At 49.8% G+C, this 12,889-nt stretch overlaps 1 protein-coding gene across 2 annotated transcripts in view; it reads right to left on the bottom strand.

Annotated features, from left to right (window-relative positions):
- Positions 1-12,889, bottom strand: part of LOC125165842 (butyrophilin-like protein 1) — a 148,364-nt gene continuing 135,475 nt past the window's right edge. For both annotated transcript variants that reach the window (XR_007152235.1, XR_007152237.1), the window contains 2 exons: positions 737-930; positions 1-479 (listed from right to left, as the gene is read on the bottom strand). The gene's annotated coding sequence lies outside the window, so the exon portion shown is untranslated. The remainder of the gene's footprint in view (positions 480-736; positions 931-12,889) is intronic.

The raw sequence follows: 12,889 nt of genomic DNA, 5'->3' as shown, positions 1-12,889 counted from the left end.
TTGAAGTCAATTTATACTTTACTTATAAAACAAAATACACTAAGCCATTCCATATCTGAAAAAAAAACAAAAATTTCAAAAAAAAAAAAAAGCAACGACAGGGGAGGGGAAGCCATCCTTTGGGGCTGCAGCCGACACGAGCCACTGCTTGGGAGCTGAGGCTGGTTGTTCAGCTGTAGCAAGTGGTTGTTCTAGTCCTTCCGTAACCCCAGTAGCTGGGGCTGGGGCCTGCTCATGCTCCAGGGCTGCCAAAGGTGCAGGTGGTTCTTCCAGCTCCTGACAGTGAATCAGAGCTATAACTACCACCTGCACTGGCTCTGACACTGCAGGGAGGGTCACTGCTTTTCCTAATTGCTGAGCTCCAGCAGGAGTGATGGCTTCAGCCACCTCGGGCTCTGAAGCTGCAGCAGGCACCACAGTGGGAGCTGGGGCTAGCTCTTGAGTTGGTTCTGGATCCTGCTCCGGAACGGGTGCTATAGCTTCAAGAAGAGAAAGTATCATCACCATGATTGCCTTTCCATGTCTCTTCCAAATAAAGGAAACCTCTCCCACCAGTCAATGTCTTCTGAGTCCAAGAACCCACCCCCAGGAAGTCTCCCCAGATGGCAGACCATGGGGACAGTTATCTGAGACTACTCACGGCTCCTGATCCAAACACAGCCTAAGGATACTTGTTCTGTGTGGCCTACCCTGTCCCCTCCACATGCTCACATCGCCCACCCTGAGTTCTCCTCACCCTCAACCTCTGGCTCATTGGGCTCCATGTGTCCCAGCTATGAGAGGAAAACAGACGTATGGTGCTCCAGGTGTGAGCCCAGCATGCTAAGCCCCATGTATGCCAGCAGCATCTTCAGGCAGGGAAATTCTGCAGGTTGGAAAAAATCCTCAGGGGAGTGGGCCATCCAGGTGCCCAGAATGGAGAAGATGGCCCTGGAGATACAGAAGTGGGCAGAAGAATCAAGACTGATGTCTCAGGGCACCCAGTGGGAACCTGGGCTCCTATGTCTCCAGCTGTCCAGAGGCTGGTCCTACTCCTTGTCCACCTCTGATTTGGCACTCCTGCTAAGATAGTCCTGGTCACTGAGGAGAGTCTGGCAAAAAGCCATTTTGAATGGGAGCCCTTAACCAATGATGGGCCCATCTCTGTCCTTCTTGGAGAAGGACTCTTTGCTCTGTCTCCCTGCCTACTTCCTGCTGGAATTCAACTCCATGTGGGCAGGGAGGGGTGGTGTCTGGTCGGTTCATTGTCCTCACTGCATACACCAGTGCTCCATGAATATCGGAACAAATAGGAAACAGAGGAACCCGTCTCTCAGCAGGGCTTCTCAGGACCCTCCTAATACCTCAAACTTTACCTCCTCCGCCTACATGTTGCTTTACTCACTTCGCATCCATGTGGGTGTCCCCCCACTGACCCTAATCTCCCACAAGGTGGGGGACATCTGGTCCCTGAGCCCTCACTGGGTCTCCGAAGCACTTGCTGAGCACCCACCGTTGAAGTGCCACCAGATTGGTGAGTGTGATGCTCCCCACACCTTTTTTTCTGGGTCCCAGGATGGGGGTGGAGGCAGGACTGGGAGTGGGAAGGGATGGGGTTGGACTCTCTTAGGAGGTGACTCTGTCCTCTGGCCTCCTCTGCTGTCCCACTCTGCCCACACCTCATCTACGGCTCTCTAGAACCCCTTTCTCCTCTTCCAGGAGAAGCCCTCAGACCTTTGCCCGCTCAGAGGAATCGCAGATGTGTCGGATGCAGGGTCCAGAGCCCTTCCAACTCGCTGCCCCCCCCTGCTGCCCTCTTGGAGGGGGAAGACCCTCCTGCATTATCTAAAGCCCACTTACATTTTCTGCTGCTCCAGGGGTCTGCCATCTTCATCCCATCTCAGGAAGGATGCATCCATACCTAGAGGAGGCCAGGAGGGCATCATATGACCTGTCCTGTGTATGCTACCTCTTGTCATACCTAGTGTCACTGACCCCTGTGTAGAATGGAGCCCTAGAGGGCAGGGTGTTGTCTGCTCTGTGCCTTGGATGACAGTCAGCTCCTAAAGAAGTGTCTGCATCTGGTGGAGCTTCCTGTATGTTTGATGAATGAATGGGCCTCAACTAGCACCATCACAGATATCTGAGTGGGCCTGGGGCCACCTGCTCACCCCCAGGGATCCCTGCTCTGGTCTCAGCCAGGATTCAGACCCCCAGATGGAGCCTCAAATCTCCTTTTCAAATGGGAAAATGGCCCAGCTCAAGACCTGGTGACAGTGACAGATGAGGCAGAAACGTCATCATGGAGAAGAGGACAGTAATAACCCAGCACAGCCACAGCCCTGCCAGCAGACCGTTCCACAATGCCAGGTGCACTTTCCCTGCAGGGCCCCACTGGGTCCCTATAATAACTCTGCCCCCATCTGAGGAACAGACTGAGACTTGGGGAGGTTTGGTGACATTCCCAAGACTCAAAGCTTGTAAGTGACCAAATTCAGTGGGGCTGTGGAGAGGCAGGGTGCTCACCTTGGAATCAACAGATCCAGCACCTTTTCAGTAGTGGAAAAGTTCTGTACATGTCCAGGAACATGGAGACATGGGGGTGGGGGGGGGGGCAGCGGTCTCTGCCCAGGAAGACAGGCACAGGATGCTACACTTGCTTATCCAGCAAGCCTGCCTGGATGGTCCACATCACACTGGTCTCATTCTTATTCACGGTTGAGGCATTTTTACCCTGAGGTGGAACAGAGGAGGGACACAGAGTCAGGCAGCACACTGGCCACCAGGAGGGTTAGGGGACAGAATGCAGAACAAATCCCCAAGGCTTCAGTGGCTTGTGGCAAGACTGAAACATAGGTACCCACAGTAGGAAAAAGGATTTTGGCGTTAAAACTAGAATTTGAGGTGGATAGTGACTGAACATGTGAGTATTTCAGGTCAGATTGTTAGCTGAGTATTGACAGCACCTCCCTGCATCAACAGCATCATCCGTGTGATTTCTGACAACACAGCCCATTCTAGAGAAGAGAAGGCAGAGGCATTTCCTGGGGCTAGAGGGATTAGGGTAATAGGTCATGTAGGATGTCCAGTGAGCACTGTAACATGGCAACAAAAGGGAATCATGTCAAAGTCCCACATCAGTGAAGAGCTAAATGGGTGTGGTAACACATCTCCCTTCTGGAATGTTGTATAGCCCAGAGAGGCCCCTACTCCTGACCTGGAGGAGCCTCAGGGATGTGTTCCTTGGCAACCAAACTGCAGAGCAGCAGACAAAATACCATGAGCCCCATGTCCCTTCTGGCAAAAATCTCCCTACTCATGATGATCATGTGCCAGATTTGGAGAAGGTGTGCAAGGATGGTCAGGCCAACAGGGACACCTGAGAACAGGAGTTAGGAAAATACATACAACAGTGAAAAAATACTCTAGACCAGATGAGATGTGAAATGACTTCAGGTCTCTTTTGTGATATTCCTACAAATAAGTGGACAGTGACTTTGCATCTGGCCATGGCAGGGGCTGGGCTGGGAAGGCAAATTTGAGGAGGATTTGGGGATCCAGATTCATCTCGGAGCAGAAGTCTACAAAGGGGCTCAGGGGAGTAGCAGTGTGGCTTCTGGGCCCTGGGATCTTTTTGCTACATCTGGGCCCTGGCTGTTGGGTCTCCCTGGTACCTGCACTCCCCCTGAGCCGCTTCGGTCCTGCATCCTGTTGGTGGTGTGGGGCATATTCCTGTCCTTCACGGAAGTTGAGCAGAGGATGTCATCACTCAACTCCTGCCCCATCTCTGGTGTGCAGTTCTGTAAAGACAGTGCAGCAGATAGGCAGGAGGCCTCAGAGTCCTGACTGGCTGCCTTTACTGGCCCTCAGACCCATGTGACTCCATTCCAGACACACTACATCACAGTGTGCACAGACTTCCACCAAGGAGGAAAAAGATACATGCACAAGGACCTTGGATTAACCCTTGCATAGGAAAGAAGCACCTCAGGAATCCCTTTTCCACCCACCCACCATGACATTGGTGTGGACATGATGGGGCCACCAGGTTACCCACTGCCCTCCAACCTTCCCTAGCCCCAGGCAGGACCTCCTCACATGTCCCTCTTTCCCTGAAACTGAAGAGGAGGGAATGGGGCTGCCCAGGGATGGCTCGAAGAGGTGCCCTGAGCTGAACTGGCCTTCCCTAGGCTGCTCTGTATTACTTTACGGGGCCTTCAGAAAAACAGCCTGAGGCATTGGGAGTGACATTTGAGCCAACATCCACAGCATCTGAAACATCTTCCCCACTGGGGTCTCTGGAAGCCAGAGCTCCAGAAAGAAAGAACAGCAAGCAAACATTTTTTACTATCAAGTGTCTCCAGCCAAGTGAGCCTGGTGTGGGACTATACTAGAATATGGGTGCCTGGTTATGGGGATTCCAAGTTCTCTTGGGGTCTGTTGTCAAGGCAGTAACTTCACTGCCTAGGATCACCTACCCGAGTCCCCTCCAGGATAACACCTATGCAAATAGAGCCCTGGGCTGCTGGCTTCTCACCCCCTTTCTCCATGAAATGTCTCATCTGTACACAGTTACACCAATACGCTACTCTCTACAGTCCCCTGGGAAGGTCTGGGTGCATCCAGGTCCTAACTTTGAGACATATCTAGGTTCAGACACAAGTCTTCATTCTTACCTGATTTTGACCCTGGATAAGCCATTGTGCCCTTCAGGGATGGTCTGTGTCCTTCCTGTGCAATGGAGATTATTCTAGCATGTACTTCCTCGGGATGTCCTCAGGCATATTTGGGATGATACCTATGAAATTGGAGGAGTAGTATCACACATAAGAAATGCTTCCAACCGTATTTTCGTCATCTCTTCACCACCTCTGAACCTGCAGCTCCTCAGGTCCCACCCCACCGTCCTTACTGGGGTGTGTGTGTGTGTGTGTGTGTGTGTGTGTGTGTACCAGTGTTCACATTCTGGAGACCCAGTATATGGGAAGGGTGGGCAAAAGCTTCCCAAGATCATAGGCTAATTTCCAAAGCAAACCAGACAGAATGGATTGGAGCTTTGGCCTAGAAGGTCAGAACCCACCCTTACCTCTAGGCTCTGCCATTCTCTCCCTCTCCACTGGGTGCAATGTGGACAGGGGTGCACTCAGTGGGTTGCCCTGACCTGGGGTCCTCCTCAGACAAGAATGTGCTGGAATGCCTCCTGTCACCCTCCTGTTCACCCTCACCCCCACACCATCTCCATGTCTGTGCAGGTACAATAACACAACCTTTTCCAGACCCCCTCAGAAAGCCTGGGTGCAGCCAGAACCCCAACTTTAAGGACATGGAGCTAGATTCATGCTTGGTTCTGCCTTTTGACCAGTCCCTGTGATTCTGGAAAAGGCACTGACCCTGTCAGGGTCCTCATCTTTTCCCCTCAGTGGCTCCTTGAGATCCCCACCTCCTGTATACATGTCCTTGTGTAACTCCCTCCTCTGGAGTATGGCCTAGACTTAGTGATTCACTTCTATTCTACAGAAGATGGCAACAGGACCCAAAGCCCATTCCACGTTTTGGTTATAAACTCTCAGTGCCCAGCCACGTGCTCACTCTGACCTGTGTTGTCTCTCAGATCCTCACACTGGGGAACAGGCCTCTATGTTGAGTCATGACACAGACACATGCATGTGGTCTAGCACTGAGAGACAGCAACAGAAGAGAAGAACTCAGGCCTTTGATGTGGACTGAACCCTGCTAACACACCTAAGTGAGCTCAGGGGTTCTGAGTGAAGCAAGTCCTGCCTCGGTGTTGACAACAGCCCCAAACTCCTGAGAGACTCTGGTAGGAGCCCCCAGCTGAGTGCTGCTGGATTCCTGGTTCCCTGGGACTGTGAGACAGTAAGTGTTTGTGGGTCAAGCCACTAAGTGTGGGGAAATACGGTCATACAGCACTAGTAGCAGAGTGCTGAAAATGTCATCCTGCCCCAGGCCCTGGCCCTCCTCCTTCTCCCTCTCTGCTCTCCTCCCTAACTCTCTCCAGCCTTCCTAGCCTCCTTTCTAACCTCCACTCTGACAACACCAACTTCTGCCTCCCAGCATCTGCACTCCTGTGACCTTTGCCAGGCTGCATATGCTCAGATTTGTGCAGGACTGACTCCTTCCTGTCCTGCTGAAGAAAATATTAATGTCAGCTCAGCACAACCTCATTGGACCCTCACCTGGTGGAGCTCGGGACCCAGTTTAATTAAAAAAAAAAAAAGAAAGAAAGAAAAGAAAAGGAAAAAAAAGGAAAGAAATAAAGCTGAATCTCAAGGGTAGTCAACAAATAATAAAAATACTATAATTAATAGAGAAATCAAGAAACATGATCTAGTATTATTAAAGCCAACAGAGGAGAAAATGGCATAAGTAAAAATAATTAAAACAAAAAGCATAAAGGGGGAATGAAGCTGCAAAGAGCAGAATGGTGAAGTACAACGGCAAGGTTTCAACATAAGTATACCTGGTTTGTGGCTTCCAGGTGCTGACTGAGAACTAGTTGCATTGAAGGCAAAACAGCTGGCAATATGGTCGGCAGGTCAGATGAGGCTAAGCACTGAGCAGGTCATATTGCCTGGAGACCTGTCACTCACCACCAGGCAGCCTCCTCACTGAACAGCCCTTTAGCATCTTGAGCATGGGTCTCTGAGAATGCCAGGAACTTCTCCCTACTGAGGGACCTCCACTGCACGTGGGGCTTTGGGAGCCACTCCAAGGCTGTGCACTGAAACCCTGTCCCTCTCTGGCCAGGTGATGTGTACTTTGGGGACAGAGCCCACGTCTGCAAGAGAGAAGTTGGAGAGCACAGGGAGGCCTTCCAGAAACCGGGGATGCCATCAGAGTCTTCCTGTGCATAACTCCAGGGGCAGCATGCATTCTGGGGGCTCCCTAGGGAGCAAAGCAGTGGCCCTGCCATAGAGAACAGAAGGAAGGAGCATGGGGTCCTGCATTGGGCACAGAGGGCAGGGCTCTTCTCTCCAACCATGAGAGTGGCATGTCCATTACCCCTAGTGACAGAAAGAGGAATTTGGTCCCAGGTTACATCCTTCTCTGCTCTTCTCACCTCACATATGCTCCGGGGCATCTGCTTCCACCATCGAAAACCCTACCAACTTCCTGAGCTATCTCCCTAATATCCACATCCCTGGGGGTTAGCTCTGCCAGAATTCCTCACAGATGTTTCAAACTCAAATCCTGAACAAATTCATATTTGGCCCTATCTGTGATAGTCTGACGATGAACATATCCCTAATCCTTCAGCCTCCTTTACATCTATCTATCTCAGCTTCTGCCACATATTTTTAGTGCCTTCACACTCTGCCTCTGGGTTCCATCATGCACCTTGACTCAGTCCCTGAGAGTTCAAGGAATGTGACTCTAGCAGAGGCTAGAAACTGCTTGTGCCTTTGCCTTGGCCTCTGACACAGGAAGGACATGCTCAGTCTAGCAAAACTTTTCCAGCTAAAACTCTCCTAGATCAATCAGCCAACAGCCAGCTGAACAACACCCATGGGACGAAACACAACCAAAGTCCACTGTAAGGACAAAAAAAAGGTAAGAAGTTTATTGTCCCTGTTGAAAATAGAGGAAGAAAGTCCCTTCCCATCCTATTACTTACAGCATTTACTTTACGAAATTTGTGATTTCAGAGGCTTTCTCCCCTCTTTGAAATGTATATAAGTCCTTTGTGAAAACTAGATAGGTCTTTTGCCAGCTTTGAGGTCCAAGAATGTCTTTCTTAAGAACCAGGGAGCCCTCTCTCTGAACTGTTAACGTCAAGAAGGACAGCACCCCTCTGTCCCCATTCCTGAGATCCAAATATCAGTGGGTACCATGATTCCAGTGTAACACCATCTCCTGTCATTAAGATAGGAAACTTGGGTTTTTTTTTTCTGGATGAAGCCAAGAGTTGGTCACCCCAATTACCAAGCAAACTTGGAATGAACTGTGACAAATATTGCTGTCACATCCACTTACTTGAAGGTTAATACCTGTTTATCCAGAGAACATGTATGTAATGAGTTGTGTCTGCATGGCTATGTAAAAGGGTGAGATTTCTTCTGTCTTTGCAATCCCTTGGTAGATTCTCTGTGATGCACAACACAATCTGGTTAATGCTAATGCAATGACAAAAAATGTTTTCTTTCCCTACTATCTTTCTGAAAAGGATTTCCAAGTTGAGAGATTTTGTGTTTAATCATATTTCCCCTACATGACCGAAGATGTATGAGTAAGCCCAGTTAAGATTAGCCAAACACAGGGGCGCCAGGGTGGCTCAGTCGGTTGCGCGTCTGACTTCAGCTCAGTCATGGTCTTGCAGTTTGTGAGTTCAAGTCCCGCGTTGGGCTCTGTGCTAAGAAACAGCTCAGAGCCTGGAGCCTGCTTCAGATTCTGTATCTCTTTCCCCCTCCCCTGCTCATGCTCTGCCTCTCTCTCTCTAAAATAAATAAATGTTAAAAAAAATTAAAAAGAAAAAAGCATCAGCCAAACACAGCCCAGATGAGGTGAACTGCTTTAATGCACAGATTAATTAAATGGTTGTTGCTATATGCCCCTGAGCTTTCTGCGTCAGCTTTCTGAGACAACACACTCACAATAGGCAACTAACACATTGTCACAATAGGTAACTAACACACAGTTATCAATATTTCTACTGCTAAACAACAAACTGCCAAAGAGAAACCTTGGGAGTCTCTGCAGTCCCCTCTTCCCCCTCCAAACTCCTGTCTCCAAAGCTACTCATTCAGTTGGGTCTACTTTCCCAACTTCTCTGACGCTGGAAACCCCTCTTCTATCTCATTGCCCCTACGTGAATTCAGACACCTCTCCACCCCGTAACTACATGTTTGTTCCAGGTTTGCCACCTTGCATATACCCTCCCTTACAGCAGTCAAAGCAAAACTCCTACCCAAAATACCTCCTTCCACTGCTCTGTTGAAAATTTCCTCAGCTCTGCAACCAAACTCCATGAGACAGAACACAAAGCCTTGGGAGGTCTGCCATTGCCCTCGCAAACCATCTTCTTTAATATTTAGTTACAACTAGCAGTTGGGGGATCACCAGAACGTTCCTACAGCCAGGGCCTCCACCAATAACCATCTGTCCTGATGGAGACACAGCAGGGCTCCCAGAGGCTCTCGCCCACCCAAGGGAGATGCCGGAAGGGGGATGGGGACACACTTACCTGCAGACCCCCCAGCAGGCAACTAGAAGAAGAGAAGCAAGGAGGTGAGATGGGAGAGCAAAGAGCCTCTGCGGCAATCCTCCATTTCCTCAGGAGCAGGAGGCAGGAGAACACCTACAGAGATGAGGAGGGCCACCCACAGCTCTGGGCCACAGAACAGACAGAAGGGCTCAGGGCTGATAATAATCCCCAGAACAAGAAGAGTCATTATGCTAATGGGCCCCCACAACCCTGGTACCAAGAAACCCCTCCCAGTCCCTCGGAAAGCTTTCACAGACTGCTCTGCCCATAGGAGCAGAACCCTCCTGCCTTAGCACAGGGCCTCCTCCAAGTCTGTATGAGTCACAGACCACCAGAGATGCCCAGGGACACAGGCCCAGACTCAGGCCCCTGCCCATGAAGGACCTGCCAGGTCCTGTGTGCTGTTCTTCTACTGCCCCCTAATAATGACCAGGGAACCACTGAGAAGCATGAGAGTCAGACGACATCCTCCTCAAGGACATTGTGGTTCCCACCACACGCATCCTGTATTGAGGCCCTTTGCTTATTGAGTTCACCCAAATTTCAGCTCCCACCTCCCCCCAACCTGTTGCTGCTCAGGACAAAGGACCTGGCCTTACTCCCAACAGAGGGCTCCATCAATTCCCAATGAAAAGTTGATCCTCATCCTCTATATCTCTGAGGAGTTTCTGCCTCAGGACAAAGGAATCCAGGAGGGGGCTGCCTGGGTAGCTTAGTCGGTTAAATAGCTGACCCTTAATTGCAGCTCAGGTCTTGATCTCAAGTCATGAGCTCAAGCCCCATGTTGGCAGAGGGTGTGAAGCTTACTTAAAAAAAAAAAAATAAAAAGAGGATCCCAGGAGAGAGAGAGCACAGAAATAATAAAATGAGTCCTGGTCAGACAAAAAGGGGCTTCAAACCACCTACTGCTGGGTGGAGTGGGGGTCCGGCAGCAAATAGTACTGAGAAGAACAGATTCTGGAGGTGACTGCTGACTTTCTAGTGGCCATATTCAGCCACTCTCTAGGCAACCGCCTTAGGCTAGTTTCTTGACCTGTTCTGCCCCAGTTTCCTCAATGTCAAGTGGGGATAGTAACGGGATCTCACCCCAACATGCAAGGATGTAGTGCTACACAAATGTCAATAAATGAATGAAGTGCAGGCATCACTGTATTTGTCCTGGGTCTTCTCAGAGCCTCATTATTACCCAGCACCAACACCCTCACCATAAGCTCAGCCACTTCCTCAAAGCCAGCTGCTCCCACCTTTCCTTTTATTGGCCAAAAGTATCCTCAGACCCAACTTACCTGCTTAGAAAGCTGAGACTTCTGGAATGTCTCTAACTCAGTAGTGTGAGATCTCAGCAGACCCCAGATCTGCTCTCAGAGATTGCACTTGCAGTCAGCTTCTCTGAGCCCCAAACCCTGCTTCCAAATCCAAAGTTGGGTGCCATAGGGTCTTCTTGCCTGAGAGGCAGGTGGTTCCCAGATGAGAGGGGAAGCAGAACCTCAACAGGTTGCAGGGGTCTGAGCCAAAACAGGGTCCTGAGCCCCCTCTAAGTGCTCCCAAACAGGAGGATCCACCCTTCTCTGACTCCTGCACCATTTGAAAGTGAAAGCTTACAAAAAACAATCCCAGCAGACTCTGCCCTATCTTCTGGATATGCACCCCCATTATCCGGAATGCAACAGCATAACCAGAACCAGAAATACAGGACAGGTACCGGTACACTGACCCACCCTGCATGGGGACAAACAGAGGCCCAGATTCAGCAATCCTTTGTTGAAGAACTGCTACTGTCCAGGGTGGCTAACTTCTAGACCAACAGGGAGTGTGTTTGCCAGAGCCAAGATTAATACCTATCCCTGTGCATGGGGCTCTCTGTACTGGCCCTTTACTACCCAGATGGTTACATGTCTATTTGTGAATCACATGTGGCCAGAGCCATTGAGGAGTCCCAGTGTAGTTGCTATGTGTTTTTTTCACCAGGAGACCGCCAAGGTGCTCTCCACAACTTGGCAGCAGAGAGGTTAAGGCTGAGCAACAGGAGCTTCCAGAATCAACTCCAGGACCCTGGCCCTGACCAAATGAATGGACATTGACCCATTGCTTCTTAGTATTTTGTTCTCACACAAGGCTTCGATACAACAATTCGGCCCTCTCCTTGCCAGGCCACAGTGTGCACAAAGAAAGGCAGATTCTATGGTCTCTGAAAGAAAACCAGGGAGCTCCGGGGCTTCCTCACCAGCCTCTCCCTACCTGCAGGTTCCCATCTCAGTAAAGGAGATGGGTGAACCCAGTTATCTCTGCCAGAAACTGGAGGGACATTCCACTACACACTCCATTTTCCCACCCAGTCTACCTCCAATGTACCAGAATGTTCAAGACTTTTCTCAAATCTGTATCCATTGCCATTACCTGGCTCCTGACCACCCTCATCCCCCCTGGCCCAAGAAGGGTGTTCCTGCTTTCCCATGAGTGTCCCCTGCTTACCTCCCGCCTACCTCCTCAAGTTCATTTTCCTTCCATGGTCATGATCCTTTCAAATCAGCTTATGTCAGAACTGCCTCATCTGTTCAAGAAATCCCCCTATAAACCTCTTGTCTATGATCCCCAATCCCAGGCTTCCTCTCTGACCTCTTTCCACCCTCCCCCAGTCTCCCTCACTGGCTTGGGTGACTCCCTCCAGTTCATGGAGCTTTGCCATCCTCAGGCCTTCTCACAAGCCACTGGTTGATCCTGCTTGCTCTTTTGTCCCCCAAGCCCCTCAACATTCCAGTCTCACCTAAAGTGACCTTCCTCAGAGGGGCCCTTGCCAACCTATTCATCCCCATACATGCCCCATACACACGCTTGTTGGAGTTTAATGACACCCTGCTTTTCACAATAGCCCTGACAAGCATTCTTCTGGGGTATGTCTGTGACATTCACAAAGGGAGGTAGTGTGTGCCCTGCTCACATGGCCAGCACATAGTAAACACTCAATAAACTTTGTTGAGCTCCTTTGCAGAGGACTCACTGCAGCAGCCCATTGGCTACTCAGCCTTATCTAAATTGGGCAAACATTTCTGTCCATTGAGAAACACGAACACTGTTAAAACGCTGACCTAAACAAGTCAGCCCCTTGGTGGATACAACAATTCCACCATCTTTCCCACTTTTCTTCTTACCCCAAACATAAGTTAGTTAATCACTGAAATGTCCCCAGGATAGAATCGTCAGATTCAACACCAAACACCTTTGCTCACTTAAGTCTGCCCAGTTCTCAGGTGTTCACATGTTAAGTGATTGGTGTTAAGACAATAGCTTGGCCTAGAGCCTCCCTGGTCACACTTCTGCCATGTTGTTGTCATTACTGTCTTCATTCTGCACGTGAGGAAACCAAATCTGAATTCCACAACCACATACTTGGCAAAGACTCTCTCATCCTGTGTTCACTCTTGATTGTTCTGAATGATCTGCTATATTTGTTTTCATGAAACAAGGACTGCCTGATCCACTGATACACGAGAGTGATTGGCTTCTGCTCAGAGGTCTGGTCTGAGATGCTAAAACTCTAAGCACACCTAGGACATCTGGAGAGACCTGAAACATCTGATTTTTTATCCCCAAATGTCCATTTCTTCCAATATCCACTTAGACTTGCGAATGTTGGCAAAATGCAACTTAATGCAAAGTAAACTAAGGAGATAAGGACCTATATTAGCC

Source organism: Prionailurus viverrinus, chromosome B2, assembly GCF_022837055.1.
Source record: "Prionailurus viverrinus isolate Anna chromosome B2, UM_Priviv_1.0, whole genome shotgun sequence".
Lineage (NCBI taxonomy): Eukaryota > Metazoa > Chordata > Mammalia > Carnivora > Felidae > Prionailurus > Prionailurus viverrinus.
The sequence above is the reverse complement of the archived record's forward strand: the minus strand, read 5'-3'. Positions and strand labels throughout refer to the sequence as shown.